The sequence below is a fragment of the Mustela erminea genome, chromosome 1, assembly GCF_009829155.1.
Source record: "Mustela erminea isolate mMusErm1 chromosome 1, mMusErm1.Pri, whole genome shotgun sequence".
Lineage (NCBI taxonomy): Eukaryota > Metazoa > Chordata > Mammalia > Carnivora > Mustelidae > Mustela > Mustela erminea.
This window is the reverse complement of record NC_045614.1, coordinates 212918181-212935883: the sequence shown is the minus strand read 5'-3', so window position 1 is coordinate 212935883 and position 17703 is coordinate 212918181. Positions and strand designations below refer to the sequence as shown.

Below are 17703 nucleotides of genomic sequence, written 5' to 3'. Positions count from 1 at the left end.
CCTGCCTGTATGCTCTCTCTTAAAAAAGAGAGGGAGAGAGAGAGAAATTTTTTTTAAGATTTTATTTGTTTATTAGAAAGAGAGTGCATGAGCACGGGGAAGAACAGAAGGAGGGGGACAAGCAGATTCCATGTTGAGCACAGAGCCCAATGTGGATTTGATCTCACAACCCTGAAATCATGACCTGAGCCAAAAATCAAGAGTTGGATGCTTTACTGACTGAGCCACCCATGTGCCCCAAGACAAGCTTTTCTTTACACGTCTAAAATGTTAGTGTCCTTTTTCCCTTGAACTTCTATCTTCATTGACCCTCCCCCAAAAGATTTTATCCTAACGTCTTACATTTTTACATGGTTCAAAATCTTTTGATCCTAAACAAGACTTCTTTGCAATAAGAATATGTATATAAGCTTAATTTTTTTTTAAATCCTCTGACCATAAGACTGCAAGAATGAAATTGTTTCCTTCTAGATAGTTTTCATTACAACATAAATAGAACACAAATGATCATAAAATAGATATATTAATTTCTGTCTAGTAATTATTAAGTAGAAATAGCAAAATTTTAATAGATATGTTTATTTTGCGGTGGAGTATTTGTTTTTGATATGTGGCTATAGATTAGTATTGCTTCAGTAGTCTGAGAAGGGGTCAGCCCCAACTCTGATATAATTTTTTTTATTAGTTTAGCTACAAGTGCTGATAAACATCATTCCTATAAATAAATAAAAGGGACTAGAATGAGTATCAATATAGTAAGTCACCCAGTTCTTTTCATCTTCTTCGAAGTCATTTGTTTTAAAAATTGGATATTGATTAATCATCAAAAATTATTTTAAATGACCTATAGGCTGATAAATGAGCAGGTCCTGTTTCCGTTTTGTTGAAAGCAAATCATTAGACATCAGCTGAATTACTAAGACACTTGTTATTGTATCATAGTCAATCACATGTGCAGTTTCAAGGAATTATGCACAAAAGAGGGTTTTATCAAGGTGTATCAAATAGTTGTTAATTACCTCAGTTACTCTTAGAACTGGAGGCATCTCTTTTAACCTGATATTTTCAAAAAATTTTAGAAAAAATGGAAATATTATTGATTTCCCTACACCTTTGCCAAGGAAAAGTTGAATATGGAAATGCTGAATAGGGTTTCAATTAAATCTTAGCAAAAGATAATAAAAATATTGTCCCTACAAGCGTGAATAGATGTAGAAGAAACTCTAAAACAGTATCTTACCCCTGACAAATGGGACCTTCTCTCAAAGACATGATAATCTGCTAACCGTGGTGATTTTCATCTTCTTGTTCTTAAAAACCAAACAAATGATGCACAGACAGAGACACCATGAAAGACAGGACCCACCAGGATTAGTGGGGTTAATAAAGGCAAGGTGTTTGACTCCTGTGGCTGGTACCTGGTGCCATCAGCTGCTTGCTAACGAGCTTTTCCTCCCTCTGAGAAGACTAAACAGGCAGAGGGGCAGCTCTGAAGCCAGCGAAGCCAGATTGTCTTCTCGAGTCCCAAATATTTCTTTTTTTTTAAGATTTTATTTATTTATTTGATAGACGGAAATAGCAAGTAGGCAGAGAGGCAGGTGGGGGGCGGGGGGCGGGAAGCAGGCTCCCTGCTGAGCAAAGAGCCCCATGCAGGACTCAATCCCAGGACCCATGACCTGAGCCAAAGGCAGAGGCTTTAACCCTCTGAGCCACCCAGGTGCCCCCCAACTATTTCTAATGCAGGTGTGGAGCCTTGCACGTGTCTGCTGTGTGGGTGACCTGAGGCGCCGCAGTCCAGGAGTCTTTGTTTCGTTTTCATGGGAACGATACATCCTGTGGCTGTAGTAGGGGGTGGAAGCAGCAAGGTGGCTAAAGGACAACCAGCGCCCAGTGGATTAAGCGGGATTCCAACCCAAGCTGTAACACATATGACTTCAGAACATTGCCTCTTGGGCCAGAACCTGGCTTGCCACTCAGGGAGGGGCCGGGGAGACAGGGATTGGAAGCCCTGGAAGCCCACCCGCGGCATGGAAAGGGCCTTCACTGCACTGGGATTTCATGTGGTCTGGGGCCTCCGGGGGTTCTTGCACTTGGGAGCATCGATGCTGGTGGAATTTGGTTGTTCTGAGTCAAGTGCAACGGGCCCAGCCACCAAAGAAAGGGAGCGCAGAGACTGCAGGTGGGCGGCCAGACAGACACGTTTGCGAAAGGCTACCTGGAGGCTGAGGCTCTACAGGTGATGCTGTGCTGAGCCCCCCAGGAGAGTCACACATCCAGGTGGGCACAGAGCAGTCGCCTGAGGCTAAGGCGTGGGGTCACTGCCTGCGCTGGGACCACCTCACCCCTGTGCTCCTGCAGCAGCCTGGACCTCCATCCGTATTTCCTCTTCTGGCTTCTCAGCGTTTCCTTCATTTTTCACTGCCACCTACATTTTCATCGTGCATTCGGGGTTTTAAGTATTTTGGAAAGTGACAATTTTTCAGGTTCTTTGCACAGCCTTATTGCCAGAAATGAAAATGCGTCTGTAGCTTTACAAAAGGTTTTCAATCACTGCCCATCGGGGAGGGCCAGGAGGAGCCAAACGCCTACAAGACTGGGTCCCAAAGCCACAAACTTGAAGAGGCATCACAACCCCCATGTGTTGGGGATGACGGCGGCTCCCGCTTTGGGTTGAGGCTGGAGAATGCTGGTTCATTCGAGCCGCACCACGGTGAGGAAGTTGAGGGGCTGTTTGATGCCCACCTCCACACCCAGTCGGTCCTGAGACCGTGGTCAGTGCAGGTGCCCCCGACCCCCTGCAGGTGGATTTCACATCCAGTCCTTTCTCAGCAATTCGCCTCTTTTATTCCTGTTTCTTTCTCTTTCTCATGCTTCCTGTTTTCCGTGCTCATGTTCTTGACCACAACTCAGACCTGCCCGTACACCCCAAGGAGTAGGTAGAGAATCTTACACACCTGGCGTCACCAAAGATCTGCCCGTGTGTGAGCGGGCGGCAGCTGTCCCCTACCCGACTCTGAACGAGGGCTTTGTTGCCAGCGAGTGTGTCCTGAGAGCCCAGACTCACCCTTGGAGGGTTCTCTCCCCTCTCTTGTTCACAACAGTCTGGTTCACATCGATGACATATTTGATACTGAGTTCATGGTAAGGAACGCAGCCTCACAGTTACCCATTTTTCTCAGGGAACAGTGTGATCCGATCATGCTGCAGTTTCTAGGAGTGCCTGGAAAAAAACAAAACCAGAGACGGCCTGTAACTCCACCAGGGGCTCTGAGAACTTCATGAAGTGAGCTGCAACCAACTCAAGTCCTTACAAAGCAGCAAAGCATTTAAGCCCAGGAAAGTTTTTTGAAACACATCTTGTTTGAAAAATGAGTTCAGAACATTCCCAACTCAGTTTCCGCTAACCCAAGTGGTGAGACCACATTCCCATTTGGGGAGTGAGAACAAGGAATTTTCTGTTTTAAGTGTGGGAGCCAACATTTCTAGACAGAAACTTAATGTTTTTTAGGGGGGTACAGAATGGAAGGACCAGCCTAGGAACTGGGGGGTCCAGGCAAGCCCCAAGCTCTGCAACTAGCTTGCTGGACAGCCTGCAGCCAGTGGTTGCTGCCTCTGTTTCCCCGTGTATAGTAAGAGGAGTAGGAATGATCTCTAAAGTCCTTTACACCCCTAACGAGCCAAGATTCCAAGCCACAGAGAATTCCTTTGGCCTCAGCTTCTTTTCCCTCCCGTAAGTCCTGCTTCTGGTGTTTGAATTGCCTGGTGTGCCCTTGGGAATGGGCACAGTATTTGGGTACTTTTTCTTTTTCCATCCATTGTGCAAACAAGCCAAAAAATAAAAAAATCTATTACTATCACCCACTTCTCCGAGGCTTTTTAAACCATCAGAAAGTTGCATACAAACATCCCTTCTGCCTGCTTCCTGCAACGTTTCAGCAAATGAAAAGCTCTTCTGAAATGTTCTGCACTGCAGATATTTTAGGACCAATTTAAAATGGCTGCACAGCAGCAAAAATTGACAGGGATGCTCACACATGTGAAGGCAAATCCAAGAGATCTCAGTTTTCTCTTCCAATTTAAATTGCAATGTCATGCTTGTCTTTGGGGACCAAATGCTTCCCTCCCTTCATTTTAATTTGCTGCGTTTTCCTGCCGTATGCTTGCAATGCACCGAGCTCGCTTTTATTTTGCACTTAATCTCTAAAATGAATGTCTTGGTCATGCCGTGGATGCTATGAAATCAGTTAATTGGGCCCTTACCGCAGACAGTTCTGTCCCCTGCCCCAACCACGTGCAAAGCAATGTCTTTGCATATGTATAATAAAACAATCCACAAATGTTTACCGAAACAGGAGCCTCATTGTAACAGAAAACACCCAGGTGACAGAATGAATCTCCAAACCTGAGTGTAGTCCATCGTGGGGCGATGAACTTGGGTGGCCAACAGATCTGAGCTCCCAGTCCCACTCACCACTTCACCCACTTGCAAAGCAATCTTGGGAAAGACCCCTTCATGAAACACAGATCTAACGCGTCCCACCTCCCCACAGATACACTGCCTGTTGCAGGGACCCTTCCAAACCAGGTGGTGGCCCACACGGGTCAGTTATGAGGAATCACCACTTCATTCAACTGTCTTTTCGCCAGGAATGATACAGCAAAACTAGAGTGTGATTTTCAACAAGTCCAGATAGTGAGGGGAGCCCCTCTGGTTTCTTTATGGTCACCCCAAAAGACCCCCATTCCAGTAGATGGGTGCCTTGGGAGGAGAGAAAGAGAGGAAGAAGGCCTGCTGTTCCCCACTGAGATCGCACTGGCTTTCCCAGTGCTAGCGGGGAACAGGGGCTCTCTCCTGGGGACAGTGGCCTCTCTCCTGGGGACAGTGGTGCCCATCCCCATCCATCTCAGAACCACTAGCTGCCTGTGGGAGCTCTACCCCAGACCCACCCCTAAGGTGTGTGGGGTTAGAGCAGAACATGGACAGAACCCCCAAGACACACCTGTTCTCTCCTGTCCCCATCTCCCACTGGTGTAGTGGAGGTCCATTTCTGACTACCACTGATGTCATGTGAGCTGCCACGCCTGCCCTGCCCCCCACCAGCTATGCCAAGTTTACCAGCAAAATCCCTAAGTCCACAGGGGTGGCCAAGAACTCCCCACGTGCCATGGGAATGCTGAGAGAAACCCAGTGACAAAGGTCATGGTGTGACCCGGGAATCCCCACATGCAATCCTCCCGGGCTGCGTGCTCAGGACAGGCCCGCACCTGAGTCCGGGTAGGGGTGTCAGCAACAACGGAAACCGGTAGAAGAAGGTGGTGAAGCAATAGAGGAAGGAGGCAGGTTGTGCCTCCAGACTCCTGCTCCCAGCACCGTGCCCACTAGCTGGCACCATTGTCTTATGCCTCAGCACTCGGCTCTAGGTCCTGATCTCTGAGGAAGAAATCACTCAGGAGCCACGGCCGCAGGAACACCTTCCCCATCACCAAGAACCAGAGGAAGGTCCCCATGGAACACTTTCAAAGGCCAAAAATCAACTGAATGGTAGCTGATGCTCATTTCATATTTGAGAGAGACTTGTAACTTCAAAAAGGATCCTCACATCACTCCTCCTGTCCATCCGACCTGTGTCCTGCCTTCTCTCCCCCGCCACACACATTCTCACACATTCACACAGCCTGCATGGAGAGCCACATAAAATCTAGAATTAATTCTTCCTTGGAACAAAGAGTCTGTTGAAATTCTTGTAAAGAACAGCCAGTGAGTTCATTCAGCTTCTTTATAAATTAAAGGGGTTTTGTTTTGTGGGTCACATTCAGAGATGCTGTCTTTGAAAGATAGAATTTTTGAAAATGTAATTACTTCAGAAAGAAATCAGGCTACCACCATGGAGGGTGTTGATCTAAGCTCCGAGATTCACATCCCAGCCCTGGGGATCAGTTACCCCCTTCGCTGCTAGCAGCTCACACACACAAGTGCCCATGCATGCTCTGCAGCACAGAGAAGTGTGTTCAATGACCAGGCGAGCTAGTGAAGATACGGTTCAACCCATGAGTTCAATGTCGTGGGCCCTTACCTTCTTCTGTCTCTTGGCTCTGCTGTCTTTGTGCTGCCTCTGCATCACACTCTCTCAGGTTCAAGTTCATTGGGAAGGGCTGCACTCCTTTCCTGTAGATCCCAGACGTTCTGAGAATCCCTGTGGCTGACGTGGGTCCCACCTGGCCTAGGGATGTCCACATGGCCTGGCAGAGAGGATGAGGAAGAAACATGCTGGGAGGCAAACCACACACGTCCCCCACCTCCAGCCCCTTCCATGAATCTGCTCTATCCTTCAAGTGAGACACTTCATAGCATACGATCGTTCCTCAGTGGAGCAGGAGTGGTGAGCCCGCTGCTTCCCAGAGGGGCTGAGAAAGTGAGAGGAGACCACTGGAAGCCGGAGGGAGGTGTGTGCCGGTCCTGACGACGAGCAGTCACACGACCTACTCAGGGACACGGTCGGGGCTCTGACACGGGCCGGACCCAGGCTCCTGCTCCTGCTACATCCAGGGGCTGTGAGGCAGGGAATCTGTGATTGTCACCAACAGAAAGCATATCAGGAGGAGTTATCAGGAGACGCCCACTATTTTTCTCCCATTTATCAATCCAGCACAGAAATGTGAAATCGGGAAGGCAGGAGACAGCCAGAGTCACAGAGAAGAGCTTCCAGTAGATTCACTCCGCTGAGCTCATAAAGAGGGGACGCTGGACGCACACTCACGTTTCATGTCCCCAGCCCCTTCCTGGAGCCTAGACCATCACGGCACTGAGAGACATGTGCCCACTGATGCCACCAACGAATGAATGAAAAACTGAAAACATGGAGGAAGAGCTCACACACCAGGCCCTAGGCTTGATGCCTGACATCCCCAATCTCTGATGCTCATAAAAATCCCTCGAGGTGGGATATCAGGTTCTGAGAGGCGGCAAAAGTTGCCTGAGGACACTCTCGCCAGAAGTACTTCCCAAGTATCTGGAACACCTGGGTGCAGATCCCTTCGGAATCTCCAACGCCTGAGCCACCTCATCGTCATGAGGTCTGGCTGGTGGCCTTACTTCACACTCTGAGGACTGTCGTTCATAGGTCACATTCATCTGACGCAGTTTGTCTGCAAGTTGTTATAACTAAGAACACGCCTCTGACTCTCTGTGGAAAGTCTTTCAGTCTATAAAACAGGTCGTATATTCTTACCAAGTGCAGTCCGGGTTAAGCATGAAAAGCATCACACTGGAGAATAAGAAAGACAAAGTCGTTAACGGAATGCTAAACTAGAATATACCAGAGCTGGAGCTGGGGTACGGGAGGGATGCGGAAGAGGAGAATGCATCGATTACCGACCCAAGTCTTACCACCCCACATGCGCTCGCTTCCTGCCGTAACAAAGTCCCACAGACGGCAGGTCTTAAACAATGGGAACGGATTCTCTGTCGGGTTCTGGAGGTCAAAAGTTGAGACCAAAGTGTAAGCAGCCTGGTTCCTCCCAAGGCTGTGAGGGAGAGCCCGTTCCCAGCCTCTTTCGCACCTGCCTGTGGCTGCTGGCGATCTTGGGGCGCTCCCTGGTTTACAGCCGCACCGCCGCATCTCTCCATGGTGTTCTTCCTTTGTGCGTGTCTGTCTCTGTGCCTACATCTCTCCTTTGTATAAGGACGCCAGTCACGGGAGGTTAGGGCTCACCTTGATGACCACATTTTAACCTAATTACCTCCGCAACAACCCTATTTCCAAATGAGGTCACATTCTGAGGTTCTGGGGGTTAGGACTCCAACATGTGAATTTTAGGTGGACACATCTCCACCCATAACACCATCCATCCTGGAATGGAAAGCCAGTTGATAGTAATTTCCCTAATGCATCTAACTGCATTTGCTTTATCTCTAAACCGCTCTTGAAGAGCTTGCCCCGGCTTCAGTCATTCACTGTCCTTTCCCCTTGGAGTACGTTCGTCCCTCCCTTCCTCTGTCCTCACGTCCCATTAAGAGCACATGGGTTTACAGTCGTGCCTGCACCCTTCACGCCTTCGTGCCCCACGGCCCCTGGCACTGATGGTGACGAGGCACACATCCAGCTCAGCCGCAGCCCCTCACCCTGTCACCTCAGAGCCTTGCCTTCCCCCTTACCAGGAATGCCAACCCCCTGATCTCACTCCCAATGCATCCTCAGCCCCTCTTGCCCTTCTGTCTTTACCCCACCTAAGGTGCGTGGTCTGCCATTTCAATAAAATTCTGGGCAGTAAGTTAAATCTTCCCTTTCACTTCCTGGAAAAATGTCAACCCTAGAGGAAGGCAACCACCAACCTCCCCTGATGTGCCCATCCCTGGTGGTCGATCCCACATGCAAAATGGGTGAACGGTCATCGCGTAAAAGTCAGGGTGCCCAACCTCGCATGCCCCTTCAGCACCATCCAGCCATACTACATGATTTCTCCAGTCAACTCGCTCTCACGGGCTCCACAAAGGCCATTTCCAACTTTCTGCCCCCATCCTCCTTCAGCAGAGGGAAATATCTCTTACTTCGTAAAAGAAATAGAAAATGCTGGGCAGCCCCCAACTCCCCTCAAACAAGCCTACAAATGCTCCTCCGTCCCAGTTCTTCCTTTCTTCCGGCCTCATTGCCTCGGAAAAGCTGCCCTTCTCCCTGCGGATGTCGGTCCTGATCCCATGCTTTGGATCTCTTCCCCTTTGTCCTTCTATAATCTCAGGTGACCAACCATCCCAGTTTCCCCGAAGCCATTCTAGTTCCACACAGAGAGCCCTATGGGCCAGAACACTCCTCTGACCTGCACAAATGAGGACAGATATTGACCCTAAAACACTGCCGATGATACCCTCTTTCTCCTGAATATTCAGCCTCCCTCTTGCTAAGGAATCCTTTGCAATGGATGTAAACGTGTTAGAGTCTCTCTTATTAAAATAAAACAAAACAGAACCTTCCTGCTTCCACAGCTCCTGATTGCCCTTTCTCTCTCCTCCCCTCTTTGAGCAGATTCTTCAGGAGAAGTGTCTCTGTTGGCTCCCTCCCTCTTCCTCTTGCCCGTGCGCCTCAGTGCACTCCTGTGGTATCTAACCCCACTGCCCCACCGGTGCATCTCTTACCCAACTCCCCGGGACCTCAGTCTACCAATACAGTTAGCTGGCTCAGGTCTTCATTTAATTTGTCCCTCCAATACGTTTTCGATGTTGACCACACTTTCCTTCTCTCTTTTCACGCCTCTCTTTCCTAGGCTGTTCTTCCCTTGTCTATTTTTCTCAGGATCTCATCCAAAGTCAGAGTCCCATAACCAGCATGAAATGTCAGAGCTTCTCACAGCTCAAGCTAAGATCTTTGGTCCCCTCACTCTATTCTGTCTTCAGTTCTCATCCCACCCACTTCACTTGCCATATGCCAGTGACTCCCAAACTTACCTCTAATCCAGTCCTGTGCTTGGAGTTCCAGAATGTTCTATCCAACAGCCCATTTGAAAGCTCCTGTTAGAGCTCGGGTGTCAAAGGCATCGCAATCAGCATATCCAAACTAAACTCACAAGCATCTCCAACTCCAGTCCTTTCCCTGGAGTCCACATGATATTCAGTTACTCAACCCAGAAACCCAAGAGACAACCTGCGTCTTCCCCACCACCATCTCCAACCCAGTATCAAGCTCAGCCCATTTCAACTCCTAACTATCTCTTGAATCCATCCACTCTCTCCCTCTTGTGATGTATACAATCCAGTGACTCTTGCCCAGACCATCAGCAAGACCTCTAGTTGCCCTCCCCACGACCACCCTCATTTTACCCCAGCACACTGTGACCCTGTAGCCCTTTTCCCAAGACAGATCAGGTCTTTCTGTCTCCTTAAAATTCCTCAAATAACTTCTTATTCATGAAGCTCTTGGTAGTGGCATGTCCCTAGCACACAGAGAAAATACTCATTGAATCAGGCTCAGGCCACATTGTCACCTTCCTATTAACTGACACAGACTAAACCTATAGGAAATTAATGTGGCTAAGTTGGGACCCAGGCTGGTTCATTCAGAAACAGCCCCTTCAAAAACATCAGCAAGAGGCACTTGGTCAACCAAAGGGCGATCAGGAATTTATGGTCGCGTCACCTGTCATCTCTGTCCGCCACCCAGCTCATCCCTGGCTACTTCCAGCTGGAAGGGCCTCCTGGCAGCCTCAGAACTGTCACAGACAACATGCCTGACATCTGACATGGGGCTGGTCCAGACTGCAGGTCTCAGTCTGAGGTTCAGGAAACACAGGCACGGCTGGGGGTGTAGCTACTTCCTGCCACTGCATCAATGTAAACGAAGCCATGGACACTGCTCTCTGTTTCTACGTAATGTTAACTGTTTGTTTGTTTGTTTGTTTGTTTGTTTTTTAAGATTTTATTTATTTATTTGACAGGCAGAGATCACAAGTAGGCAGAGCAGCAGTTAGAGAGAGGAGGAAGCAGGCTCCCTGCTGAGCAGAGAGCCTGATGCGGGACTCGATCCCAGGACCCTGAGATCATGACCTGAGCCAAAGGCAGAGGCTTAACCCACTGGCCACACCCAGGCACCCTGGTGTTAAAACATAGTGCATCAACAGAAAATCTGACATTCAGTAAGGCCAGCGGGTCAGGAGACAACTGTCCTTGCAAAGTTAGTTTGCTACAGATCTCAAGAGGACGAGGCCATGCACATGGGACCACAGGGGGAAGCACCAAGGTTGGTCAGGAGGCAGAGGCTGGCGGAAACTGTGGGAGGAGCTTTTACTGTGGTTTCTGAGGGAAGAAGGGAGAGAAGCAGGATAATTTGAATAACTTCAGGGGACTCTGGGCCTAGGAGCTGTCCCTAGCTATCTGAAACCTGGCCCCAGTGAGCCCTAATCACCTTACCCAGGAGTGTCAGAGCGTGGAGGAGGTTGGGTTGTGGGCTCTGGACTGATAGATTTGTGTTAGAAAATCACTCGCAGACTCTTAATCTCACAAAACAAACTGAGGGTTGCTGGGGAGCGGGGTAGGGAGAGGGTGGTGGGCTTATGGACATTGGGGAGGGTATGTGCTATGGTGAGTGCTGTGAAGTGTGTAAACCTGGCGATTCACAGACCTGTACCCCTGGGGCTCATAATACATTATATGTTGATATAAATAAATACAGACAAAAAAAAAAAAAAAAAAGAAAAGAAAGAAAGAAAATCACTCTCAATGGCCAGCTATTTACCATCTATCTGCAGGGACTGGCCTACCCTGGGATGGGCAGTCCCTCCAGGGGCATCAAGTCCCCAGATGTCAAAACATAGTTAACACAGAAGATAAAAGATATGGTTAATACATTAACTCAGAACCAAGCTCTTTCTGAAAGAGCCATGAAGTATCCCACCCCACCCATTTCGTGCACACACACACACACACACACACACATACACACACACACTCCTCAGCCAGGTCTATACATTTAATAGGACACTTTCAGAACGACCAAGACTCACAGCATCTGAAGAAATGAGCTGAAAAGTAAGAATCCCATCAGCACCTCTAGGATTCAATAAGGATCACTACAGTAATCTGAGCTTAATAAATGGTGTCACGGGCTGTGAACAAATTGAGTACTTTGCACCGTGCTAGAGACTCATGAATTATTCCCTCTAAGGGATGGCTTGTCTTCCTCACGCCGCCACAGATGTGGGGCTCTGTCCCTCCCCTTCTCTGATCCATGCATACAACCGAGGCCCCTCTTGTGCAAGCCCCACTGTTAGGACTAGTCTAAATGAATTGCAAACATGCCATGACCCAGAATCCTGGTACCTACTGTTCCTACTCTCAGGAACGCTGCTGAACATCCCCGGCATGACTGCGGGAACATACCGGCCTCCCTCCGGGAGGAACAATAAAATGAGATGGCAGAGATTAGCCCGAGGAGGAACACTGTGTCTTTCTTTGGTGCCTCCTTGCCTTAAAAGGCTGGGTCAGGTAGATGATACAGATGCAAGAATACGGTATCTGCCAGGGAGACACCACAGGGGACTTTGTGAATCCAAGCTGGTAGGCTGTTCCTCTCACCCCCGGGAACCAGCCACGGAGCCAGAACAGGGGCACCTGCTGGTGATTTGTGAGCCACAGAGTGAACCGAGGTGAGGGTATATTTTGCCACACCGAGTTTTCATCTGTTCTTTGGGGATGTTGGATTCTCCTTAAACATTGAAAATCCGTATTAGAAACATCTGTCCTCCTGGACCGCATTTTTCACCCATAAATGGGTTGGAATGAGGAACGTAGAGATTAGGTGGTATATTTACTTTAAATCAATACTTCAAAACCAGACTTGGACGAAGCCAGGCTCTCATTTCTAACGATATTACTCATACGTTTACAAGGCTGGGCTCATTCAGAAGGCTTGCCTCAGCCTCTACAAACCAAACCAAGTTTTTGACAGGTCAGGAAAGATTCCAAGTTTGAAGAAAAGACGTAGGTTCATTAATAGAGTTGTAAGAAGAATTTGCCACAATTTCGTTAACTGTTTGCGGTTAGCTGAAGAACGGAGACATTTCAACAGATCGCAAGAAAGGCTGTAGCTATTGTGAGACTTACGGACATCTTGGGACATTTCTGATAGTAGAACAGGACTGGATTTATGAGAAAGCTCTAGAAAAGGCTCCTAAGTGCCTCCCACATAATGTTTTCTAGACTAACAACCACTGCCATCCCTTTTGTCTGTCAGGCAAAAGCTCACTTATGGCACGTGGTTCAGTCAATCCAAAGTCACCAATGTCTAGACCTTCACAGACATGCAGGGTGCAAGCTATGCTTTTCCAAAACTTGCCCAAAATTTCAGTTTAAGACTGCATTTATTAAACAGCCCATAAGAAGATGTCTTTGCTTTCGTAAATACATTGCCTCTGTTATATCACCTTCCTGGCAATGGATTTGTGAATCAGGCTCTAAAAAACTTATTTTTTTTAGAACTCCGTTGTTGGGGCACCTGGTTGGTTCAGCCGGTGGAACGTATGGCTCCTGACCTCGGCATCATGAGGTTGAGCTCACGTCAGGCATAGAGACTACTTAAAAAAAAAAAAAGAAAGAAAGAAATGAAAGTCCATTGCTTTGGCCAAAAATCCCTTAAAGCCTGTTTTTCTGAAGAAAAATATCTGTTTTCTTGCAGTGGTGCGTTCTCACACGTGCTCCATCTTTTGTCCATTGTTTCTCCTCCCCCATGGGAAGGGCACCTTGGAATCTTTCTGAGAGTTAGAAGACAGGGGGAGAGGACAGGGAGTTTGGTTGCTGTTTTTCAGACATCTTGTCAACTTGAGGAAGAGTTTCAAACATGCTCAGGGCATTTCCTTATTTTTCCAGTTCCACTGAGATAGAGCTGATGCGTAGGACTGTGGGAGTTTTTTAAGGCTGACATACATAAATTGTGGGATGTTCACCAAAGTTTAGTTAACATTCATCATCTCCTGTAGATAACCTTAAAAAAGAAGGAAAAGGGGGCGCCTGGGTGGCTCAGTGGGTTAAGCCGCTGCCTTCGGCTCAGGTCATGATCTCAGGGTCCTGGGATCGAGTCCCGCATCGGGTTCTCTGCTCCGCGGGGAGCCTGCTTCCTCCTCTCTCTCTCTCTGCCTGCCTCTCTGCCTACTTGTGATCTCTCTGTGTCAAATGAATAAATAAAATCTTTAAAAAAAAAAAAAAAGAAAGAAAGAAAAGGAAAAGGAAAAGGGTTGGGGGGAAGGGTTTTCCCTTGTGATGAGCACGCTTAGGATCTACTTTTTGAACTTTCAACCACTCCATACCGTGGTGGTAACTGTAGTCATATTAGCATTATATCCCTGGTACTGTCTGATCTTCTGACTGCAAGTTTGTCCCTTTGGACCACCTTCCACCAGGTCCCCCATTCCCACGTCCCCCCTCTGGTAACTGCAGATCCAATCTTTTTTTCCCAAGACCTGGGTGTTTTGTCTTGTTTTCAGTCTACATTTAAGTGAGATTACATGGTATGTGCCTTTCCCAAGGCACTTCCCTATGACAGGCGACAAACAAAGCAAGGCACAAATGGGTCCTTCGAGAAAGCGGAACGTGTATGAGTCCACGGATGAATCAAACGTGGCTCTGGAGGTGCAAAGTTAATGAACATAGTAAAAACATAGGCTATTAAGAAAAAGCAATTAAAAGCAAACTATAGCGGGCCATGCGCAAGCTCTCCTTAATTTTCAGCTACTGTTCTCCAGTCTCTGCCTCCTCCTGAAATTCAAATCCACAGGCCTGAAGGAAGACAGGAGGAGGGATTTTCCATGTTCTGTTCCCTTCCCACACGTAAACCATCCAGTTCCTAAAAAGGGTCGTGTTGTATACACGTGTCTGAGAGGCGGAAACAAATCTCATTTTGGGAACTAAAGCTTTTTTCGTAGCTGATGATGGCTTTGTGCCTCTGCCAAATCAAATGCACATCAGCTGAAGGTCTCCCCTCACTGTGCTGCCTTCACAGACTCCTGGACAGCTGGCCAGACGTAACTCTGTGGCAAAGAGTGGTCTAGACACCTAAGTCATCTGAGGCCAGGAGTGTCCAGAGGAGGCTGAATTTAGCTTTTCTGGAAGTGTCTAGTTCTACTTCGATCACCTTAGCCCAGAACTTGTGTGCAAGCAACACATGGAGGCTTCAAGTCCCACAGGGGGCCCCCCCAACCTGAAATCCCCTCCTTCCTCTTCTTTGGGGCACAGCTAAGGGAATCTTTCTCTGGGAGCCCTCCCAGGTGGCCAGCCTCAGGGTCTTTAAGCTGGGGCTCTCTCTGGGCTGCTTGTCTTAGCCTTGATCATGTGCTACCTTGACCACCCATTATATTTTTCACAGTCAGGGGATCCATGCCATTGTAAGAGATATCAGTGCAAGAAATATTGGTTATATTTTGTAATTCCTTCTTATTTCTTTAGCTCCCCAAATCTTTATGATGGAGCACTTACCACGCCCCACATTGCCCCCAGCTCCAGAAACACAAGCCAGACACAGTCCCTGCTTGTCGTGGTATTTATGTTCTATCAGCAAGAAGTCTCATGGGGGACCAGGTGGGGTGTGATAGGCAAATATGACAGAGACCTAACTCAATGCAGACATCAGGAAAAGCCTGCTGCAGGAGGTGATATGGCCCCTGAAGAAAGTGTACAAGTCATGCAAGGGAGCCGAGCCCCAGAGAGACTGCATAAGAAATTTGGGCCTTATTTCAGGAGCAATAGGGAGTCACTGAGAGGTTCTAAGCCAGACACAGATATAATCATATCTGCTTTGTTCCAAGGTCACTCTAGTGTCAGGAGAAGAAAAGAGAGGAGAGAAGAAAAGCGGAAGGCAGGAATCGCTACTGGAGATGAGGGTGGTGTGGGCCAAGGTGGTGGTGATGGCAAAGGGGACAGGAAGAAGCTGAGATCCAAGATATATTTCAGAAGTAGAATCAACCATGCGCATGAAGGGATTGGATGTCAGTGGTACCATTGATGGGAATTGGGAATCTGGGGTGAGCGGCAGGTTTGGAGAAAAAGGTGAAACGCATTGCTCATGTTCAGTTAGGGGCATTGAGTGAGACTCCCCAAGGAAAGCTGCCCAGTAGGCAGGTGAGTGTATGGGTTTGGAAATCAGGCATGAGATTTGGGTTGGAGTTAGAAAGTGAGCAGCTCATGAAATCACATGAATAAAGGAGATCAACCAAGGAGAAAGTACAGATAGAGGACCTCAGAGCCCCAGAGAGAGGTCAAGAGGACTTAGGAGGAGGAGATGGCCAGCAGAGTCAGCAGCAGAGCCAACCCAATGAGCTCGCATGTAGTAGCAGCTCAAAGACCTAACAGCCAATCAGTTACCTGTAGTAGTAGTAGCCCCACCTCAGGTTTTGGTTCCATGAAGGGCTAGTAAGTAGGATGAGATCATCATCTAGGGTTTGCCTCAACTATGTTTAACTCTTGATGGCCCCACCAAGCATGTAGTCAGTGGTTCATGGAAGTTTTAGTCTTCTCAAAAACACAAACTTACTTTTAACACCAGTGAATTAACACGCTGAGACAAGAGTGGCCCATCTGGATGTCCTTTACTCATCAAGAAGATCCCAAGTCTCTTACTAACACTGAATTCCATCCCCATCTCAGCGTTGTCCTAATTACCAAACTCAAGACTTAAAGGTCTGAGTTTCTCACTAGAACCTTAAAGTCAGTGGAAATAAGATGTTTATGTTCAATGATGCAAAGAGTAACAGAATCACTTGAGCTTTATAAACCCTCCAGAGGGCGCTCTCAGGGTCACAGACTCTGCTTTTTTTGTTCCAGGGTGAAGCCATTTTCATTATAAATGTCATTTTCTGTTTTATTGGGGAAGGATAAGTTCTAAGAATTTTAAGCCAACTTTTTAAAACTATGTTCAATGAAAGATGATAATTTATAGACATGATACTCAGATAAGTAGAAATAGAATTGACGTTGTTTCTCTGCTACTGAAATTAACTCTGCTCTTAAAGCTCCCTTTCTGTTCCCTAGTATAAAAAAAAAACACACACACTTTTCCAATTAAAGGTAACTTAGTCACTTCCAGCTTTCAATGTGGTTGATTCAGATCTAAACTGCCACTCAAAAAGTTCCCCTCTCCAGGGGCGCCTGGGTGGCTCAGTGGGTTAAAGCCTCTGCCTTCGGCTCAGGTCATGATCTCAGGGTCTTGGGATCGAGCCCCGCACCGGGCTCTCTGCTCAGCAGGGAGCCTGCTTCCTCCTCTCTCTCTCTGCCTGCCTCTCTGCCTACTTGTGATCTGTCAAATAAATTAAAAAAAAAAAAAAAAAAAAAAGTTCCCCTCTCCAACCCTAAGAGCCATCTGAATTGGAATGGGTTACTATGGTTTTGGCATTGGTGAGGGGGGTGTGGCACATGTTCATCCCGCCTCCTGGCTCTCCCGACAAGGGCTTTGGGGTGTCACGTGGCCTCATGGCACGGCTCCAAGGGCTCACCAAGCTCCTGGATCAGGAAATGCTGGGTGCTTCTCCCCACTGGTCCTGCCAGTGCCTCCACTCTGTCCACATACACTCCTGCATACACACTCAAGAACACACACACTTGCACACTCACGAGGGTAGCTCACACAAACACAAAAACACTTGTGCATACACACTAACACACTAACATACATGCACAATGCACTCATATGCACGCATACACACATCCACACACACTCACTCGGGGACCAGTTCCAGGCCACCAACCAGACACACGTCATTTTTTTTTTTAAGATTTTATTTATTTGAGAGAGAGAGATCACAAGTAGGCAGAGAGGCAGGCAGAGAAGGGGAGGAACCAGTCTCCCTGCCGAGCAGAGAGCCCAGTGTAGGGCTTGATCCCAGGACCCTGAGATCATGACCTGAGCCGAAGGCAGCAGCTTAATCCACTGAGCCACCCAGGTGCCCTGACACACTTCATTTAAATAGTTTAAAAAATTTTTAAAGGACAACCAAAACAAATCCTAGAAGGAGATAAATACAGAAACAAATGACCCTAACTAGACCTAAAATAGATGACATAGCCACATAGAAAAAAGATTGAATTCAAGTAACTTCTGAACACAGTACTTTGATCATACCACTTCGGTGGGAATATTCTAAGATGAAGAAGTGCAAAGAAATTTTTAATTTTACCTCACAAGTTTGTGGTGTATAGTGTCAAAAGGGCAGCAGCACCTGGGGAGTTCTTTT

The 17703-nt window shown here is 47.6% G+C and overlaps 1 protein-coding gene across 2 annotated transcripts in view; it reads left to right on the top strand.

The window, feature by feature from the left end:
- KCNJ6 (potassium inwardly rectifying channel subfamily J member 6) overlaps positions 1 to 17703 on the top strand; it is a 268883-nt gene that overhangs the window by 235282 nt on the left and 15898 nt on the right. The window lies entirely within an intron of this gene.